This window comes from Neodiprion fabricii, chromosome 2, assembly GCF_021155785.1.
Source record: "Neodiprion fabricii isolate iyNeoFabr1 chromosome 2, iyNeoFabr1.1, whole genome shotgun sequence".
In the NCBI taxonomy this organism is placed as follows: Eukaryota; Metazoa; Arthropoda; class Insecta; order Hymenoptera; family Diprionidae; genus Neodiprion; species Neodiprion fabricii.
This window is the reverse complement of record NC_060240.1, coordinates 5,617,624-5,624,722: the sequence shown is the minus strand read 5'-3', so window position 1 is coordinate 5,624,722 and position 7,099 is coordinate 5,617,624. Positions and strand designations below refer to the sequence as shown.

Here is a 7,099-nt window from a genome sequence, read left to right as displayed (position 1 = left end):
AATCGTTACGGTGGCTCGGCAGCTCGAGGTCGTACATCCAAGTCCCAGTGTGCACGCTTCCTTAAGGGTTTCGATCGAGTGAGTTTTCCCAGTGCAGCGCGGCCTGCGAGTCAGTCGTGATCGTATGCAAGGCGAGGCAAGGCAAGGCAGAGCCCGAGAGGAGCATAGAAACACGAGCTAGGTGGCACGGCAGCGTGGTATAGCTGTATAGTACTAGCACAGGCCACCCGTAGCATAGGCGAGGGGAGAGGTCGTTGACCCGCACACGTGGAGCGGCGCAAAGTAGGCCACGCCGTGACATCACACAAAACCAAGATGGCCGACCAGTTCGTTCCCACAATGCCGCGCGCGCAACGCTAGCGCCGAGTCGGCCCGATACGCACCGCGACGCGTTTTGAACGTACGTTACACGACGCGTGATGAGTTACCACGCCACTGCGAAGTGCCGAGAGACGAGAGCAGAGTAGGTGGACGAGCTGGGCTAGGCTAGACTTCTTCGCTCTCACCTACTCGAATCTGCTTATAACCTGTTGATGATTATGATGAATTCCCCGATCCCGGCGATAGCTCGTAACAAAGGGGGTGTCCGTAATTGGAATCGGTGAAATACTTTTACGTTCACATAAACATGTTGCGCAACCGTGTGCGCCGGTCATTGGTTGCGAGGAAGACGGACGAAGGAATTATTGTTCAAGCTCGCTTTTATTGCACCGCGGTATAGCGGTGAAACGGCGATAACGGCCGAACAGTTGTCATATAGTTTATGCTTACTTGTACTTAAAATAATGCCTGCACTAATTGACATCCACTTATCTCTTCGAGTCCGTGGCTTATAGCTACGTGACCTTTTGCATTGCTTCCGAGGAATCAAGATAGGTGTGAAGATAACACCATCAGCTTGATATCATCGATCAAGTAACGATGCTTAATTGAAAGATATTTTAAAGCGGTAATTAATTTTCTGCAGAGATAACAACCTGAATAAAGGAGAGTAAAGAGAAAATAGAGAAAAGTATTGTTTCCCTTCCTGTGTGAAACGAGACTACCTGTCGACTCCGTGTGCATACTGCATTACCGTTTTGTTTTTCATGCCCGGAAACGGAAGAGAGCACCGATCCGCAGCTGCTTAGTTTTGTGATGTTTAAATGCCTTTGGTCCATTTGGGGTCTGTCTGCAGCGCTCTACGTAGGATCTCGAACTGCATTCGTCAACAGGGAAGATCGTTTTATTATACGGACCTCGGTCGGGAGCCGTCCTTTGTCATTGCTTGCATACACCTCTAGATGAAATTATTGCCATTCAAGTAAGAAATGTGCGGAAGGGAATCTAGTTCCCTCACTTCTTCGGATACAAACTGCATTCTTCTCCGCATAGATATATTATATATATATACGTATTCTTCATTCAGCGTTTAGAAGCTCATTTGGGCCTCTGCGCTGATTGTTTATTCAATAGATTGATTAGTGCAAAAGGAATCGTAAGTACTGCAGATATGCACTCCAATTTTTAATTCTACTAACAAACTACCAATGGCGTAGACGCTGACTATACAGTGAATGTGTCATCGTTCAAAATATTACGAGATGTATTTATTGCTCGTCGTGTAATTATTTTTAATAGCGATTTAGCCGTTCCGCCATAATTCAGACTAATGGCTAAAATTACTTTTTTCAAACTTGGCACGATAGATACGAACGGCTAATTCTTATAGAAGATTGAGAACGTGGTGATGTATTATATGTACATCCATACATTCGAGGAGTGCTGCATATGCCCGAGGAGCCCCCGTTCGCGTACGTTTCATGAGAATAAATACGTACGAGCATGCGTGGCAAGGAAAATTTCCGAGGCATATACATATACGTAGTTTGTATAACCGGCGAGGAGGGACACGTGACGCGAAACTAAAACGAAAATTCGATTTCGTGCTCCGTTGGCCTGCGATCAAAACTCTTGGCTGTATAGGTTTATCTATGATACTCGAAATTATCGGCGCACAGTTTTAGGCCTCGCCACGTGTCACCGAAGGCCAACGTAGTTTATGCCTATGTATATACGATCTGCTTCTCGGTATAGGATATAAGAATCGATCGTCGTCGTATCTTTCCAACGCGATTCTACATATGTGACACTCAAAACGCGATCAGTTATTATTAGCAATGTAGCGATTAATTCTACATCGAGAATAATCATCGACGTTCCGTAATAACCGAACATTCTATTACTTGAATTTATACGACGCAGATGCAGCGACATGCGCGTGTGCGATGTGCAATGATCGTGTCGTGCAACGCCTCTCTTTTCTAAGTCCTATCATTAATCCAGTAATGTAAAAAACGCACGCGCTGTGAACAATTGAGTAACAACATCGAGGTCACCGCGTGGAATGCTGGGTATAAGGTGTAATCTCACGCCGCGTGATCGCTGATGACTGCGATTACAAATATCGTAAAAATCGACGGATGCTTCATCGCGCCTAGGCACGCTACGTCAAGCCCCATGCTTCTTCACTTTACATGTGTACAATGTATGTACATACATGCAGCTCTCGGGTTGAAAACCTACGGGATGCAGGGGACGACGAGAGTGCAGTGCTCGCTCGCCTGGTGCACTTTCAGTTTTCAAGGTCAACGCGTTCAATTACTCTTACTCTCGACAATAGGAACAGGAACTGAAACTGGAACTGGAACGCTTCGGCGTGTGGTTCGAAAGGCGATCTTTCACGTTTAAAATAAAACTCCCGGGTAATTTGTGACGCAACCTGCCACCGCGCTTTCGGACGTGCGTTATCGATTCTATGGCGTTACGACGCATCCGAAGGTTTCAATTTATTATACATTCGTCGATTAACGACTATCCAGATGCATAACGCGTTCTTCAACGTACTATGTGATAAATTCTACAACAATGCCACGGCTACCGATACGAAGACTTATAAGCCGCGTCCTTATGTGTACCGTCAACTAATTATAGTAATTATCGTTATTGGTATCATAAAAATCTGGATTTGCGCTCCCACTACTGACTACACGAAATACTATGGCAATGAGCCGCGCAAATACCGGTCATGGATTGATCATCGAGTCGGTATATCGTTGAGAAATATTACTTCTCATTCTTAAGTTTCGTTCAGGCAACAATAAGACTTAAAACATCGAGTAGTCACCGGTCATATACACAGAGATTTCTGCATTGCGACTATGATCCATCATATTTTCAAGTGATTTTCAAAGCCCGTTTTATACACAAAAAGTGCTTTCTACGAGCTAAACACTTTATGCCTACCTGTTTAATCATGCGTAACGTCCGTTACGTTCATTGCCACCAGCTTCGACAGAACGGCGTGTTACTATCATTATTATCATTACATTTTAACCGCGTTCAATTTTTTGAGCGGCATCATTTACGGCTACATAACAAGTTTACAGGGGCTACATAACACGCGTTGAAATGGTGAAAATAATCTTTAATAATAATATCCGCATAGATCTACCACAGCCTGGTGATAGGTGGTTATTTTCATAGCAAGGCGTGTTTTAAGATAGTTCGGTTCATTTACGGATCGTATAACTTGATGGCCTGAAAAATATATGTCGGTGGGGATGTTTTGTAGCCTCTTTCATCTATGGAGTTTTTGAATTTTTAATTCTTTCGTAAATTGCAGGTTTACTATATACCATATAAGTGAGTGCCTCGATTTTCACGGAGTCAACTCATGCTGCGCAGAATTCTTCAACGGGAGAGCTGTGCTCGCTACTCGAATTTGAGAAACCTTGTTGTCGCATAGCCCTATGCTGCCATCTAAGAGATGCTTAGAGAATATTCGAGCTGCAATGATGCAGCCGATTAGACTACAACAGTGTGTTACCTGTTCACACAATGCGGGAGATAGTGGTCGGTAACTGTTTGGTGGGTAACAAGATTACAATGCTCTACTTCAGGCTGGATTTTCACGGGCGTCAAATTGACGCAACGGCAACTTGACGTGACAGCGCCACGCCGTCGGTGGGAAAAGTCGCTCATATGAATACGGGTACTGCTGTTGACACAACGGTAAAATGCCGTGCGACGGAAAACCCGTTCTTAGGTCAATGGATCTGAATTACATTTTTATTCGAGGAAATTAAAAATTTAGAATTGTTAATGGAAAACGTGAAAAATTGTGGAAATGAAAAAGCGAAGTCAAGTATTCGAATTTGGCGCAATCGACTCATCTCGTAAAATTACGTCTACATCGTGTATCAAAGAATTCATTCAACAGTTTTTGAAAATCGACCAAATTCATACATATCATATATAATACATCATACATAGTATTAAAGTTGAAAACCCAAGTTTGGATGTTCGAATGTTCAGAAAGTGACGTCACCCAAAATTTTTTTCCTCTCAACGTCGTCGATTTAAAATCAGCTAGCCGAATTACTCAGTCTGGAAATAACCGCGCAGTAGAGCGGACGGATGAGAATCGCGCTCCGCAGATTTCGAGTATCCGGTTCTGTACCTCCTAGATCCTGCGCTCCGGGTCCGCTTCCTTGTGCAACTCGACTTCTAGAACAAGCGCTTCGTAGTTTCTGCACTCCAGATCCGCTACCTGGTGAAACTCGATTTCCGGGACAAGCGCTCCGTAGTTTTTGCGTTCCAGGTCCGCAACCTGGTGAAACTCGACTTCAGGGACAAGCGCTCCGTACTTTCTGCGCTCCAGGTCCGCTACCTGGTGAAATTCGATTTCCGGGACAAGCGCTCCGTAGTTCTGGCCGTCCAGGTTCTTGGCCTGGTGACTTGACTAAGCGCAGCGTAGTTTCTGCGCTCCAGGTCAACTTCCCGGTGAAACTCGACTTCAGGGACAAGCGCTCCGTAGTTTCTACGCTCCAGGTACGCTATCTTGTGAAACTAGACTTGCAAGACAAACGCTCCGTGGTTCCAGTTTCATGTTTAAAATAAATTATTTCAATTCATTATTCGCGCAAGCACAAATTCAGTATCTGTAAATGCGCTAACAAAATTTATTATATTATTGATTAAGTAATTAATTATATTAATCCTTACATAATATTTTTGATGTGTTTTCATACTGAAAATACTTATTACTACTCGAGGTATAACCCGAGGTGGTTATCGCTGGTTGTTGGAGGTGGTCGGCGGTGGTTGGAGGTGGTCGGAGGTGGACGAGGAGGACGAGGATTTGTGCTCGGTGAGTTTAATATTTTTATAATATTTAATGGCAATTGTAATTATATTGTATCTAAGATTTTTGAAACCTGTCATGTTTACAATAAATTATTTCAACTGAATTTTCGCGCAAGCACAAATTCAGTAGCTATAAATGCGCTGATAAAATTTATTATATTATGAAATGATTAATTAATTAGATTAATCCTTACATAATATTTTTGCAGTGTTCTTATACTGAGAATATTTATTACTATTCCAGCAATATCCAGGTAACCCGAGGTGCTTATCGGTGGTTGTTGGAGGTGGTTGGCGGTGGTTGGAGGTTGTCGGAGGTGGACGAGGAGAACAAGGTGGACGAGGAAGTCGAGGATTTGTACACTGTGTGTATAAAATTTTTATGATATTTAATGGAGTAGGAGTAAGATCAGGAGTAGGATCTAAAGTGAAAGAAAGAGTGGAAGAAGTTTTTTCAGGTTCGGGGAGGTTCAATATTCAATTAAAAAAAAAAAAATCGTATGTTCGATGAGGGAAGTTATGGACCAAAAAAGCCTACACTTAGGGGTGGCTGCCCCCCCCCCCCTGGACTGGGTGGGGGGTTGCACCCCGGTTTTTTTTTGAAGTACTCGACCTCCCCCATCGATTGGTACTAGTTTCAATCGTATGTTCGATGACGGAAGATAACCTCGAAAAAACTGACCGAAAGTAACATTTTTTTTGACACTCCGGACAGGATCCATTGTATATAAAGTCTGGCACCATATTGACCATTATATTCCCCATCGATTCATATGCGTTTTGGTCGTATGTTCGATGAGGGAAGATATGGTGCGGTCGGCTCCCGGACTAGTAAGACCGTGGTCAAAACTATGTGGTTGAGTCAGTGGTACTGTTACGTTTTTATCCTAAGAGTTGAAAAATCTAGGATTGTTAATTCGAAATTTGAACAAACGGAGATAATGAAGAAGCAAAAAGGAAATCAATTTAAACGTTAGCAGTTTTTTGAGGTGAGAAAATAATCCAATTTATTCTCATTACATATTCCAGAATCGTGCACTCGTGCATAATTATCATGCCTTTTCATACGTTTATTACCGCATGGTCTACACTGAAAACATTGCGGTGTGTCCAGGGCCTTTCTTCTGAACAATAAACAAAAATGAAAAAGATATTAACACTTTATTCATTTCACGGCATTACATGTATGACGATTCTAGAATAATGAGAATGAATTAGATTTTTTTTCTCATATCTCTAACAGCTACTCATAGAGCTTATAGAAAAGTTTTGTGGAATACACTGCGAGCGAAGTATCAAAAGTACAGCCGAAGACGTAAGATTTTGTTCGTAATTCCTCTGCTGTTGATCCTATACACGCTTTATTAAATGTCTTTTCGGCATTTTTCAGGGTTAGAATTATCTGATTTAAAAAGTGTCCTGCAAAACGATTTTACGACGAAAAGTTTCCAAACTCCGAGAGTCGCAAATTTTTGGCTGATTTTGGGATATGCTGATATCGATTTATTCACACCCAGTATCAACATAATTTTGCAACGAATCAAAACTTACGGCTGAAAAACATCAAATTTGCACTGGATTTTTAACGAGGTGGGAAAGGAAAATCACAAACTCATAGAGACAAAGTTCCAGTTCCAGTTCCAGTTTATTCAATGTAATACAAGTGTTCAGGTGTCAGTGTATACTACTTTACCAAGTTACCAAATACTATGAATCTATTATGTTATACTAGTACATTATACTAATGATTTTATACCGATAATTACTATAATAATATTCTCATTAATATAATTAGCATGTTATTTCTATATAGAATAGATACTGCGATATATATTGCATTGAGCAGAATATGAACAATGTTGTACAAAATAGTTAATAATGTTGTTTGTAATCGCAGTTTGGGTTCCAGTCT

The 7,099-nt window shown here is 42.0% G+C and overlaps 1 long non-coding RNA gene across 1 annotated transcript; it reads left to right on the top strand.

The window, feature by feature from the left end:
• The first annotated feature begins 5,159 nt into the window (after positions 1–5,159).
• Positions 5,160–6,786, top strand: LOC124174634. Its single transcript, XR_006868964.1, has 3 exons — positions 5,160–5,191; positions 5,432–5,552; positions 6,578–6,786. It is a non-coding gene; the product is annotated as an uncharacterized LOC124174634 (long non-coding RNA).
• The last annotated feature ends 313 nt before the right edge of the window (positions 6,787–7,099 follow it).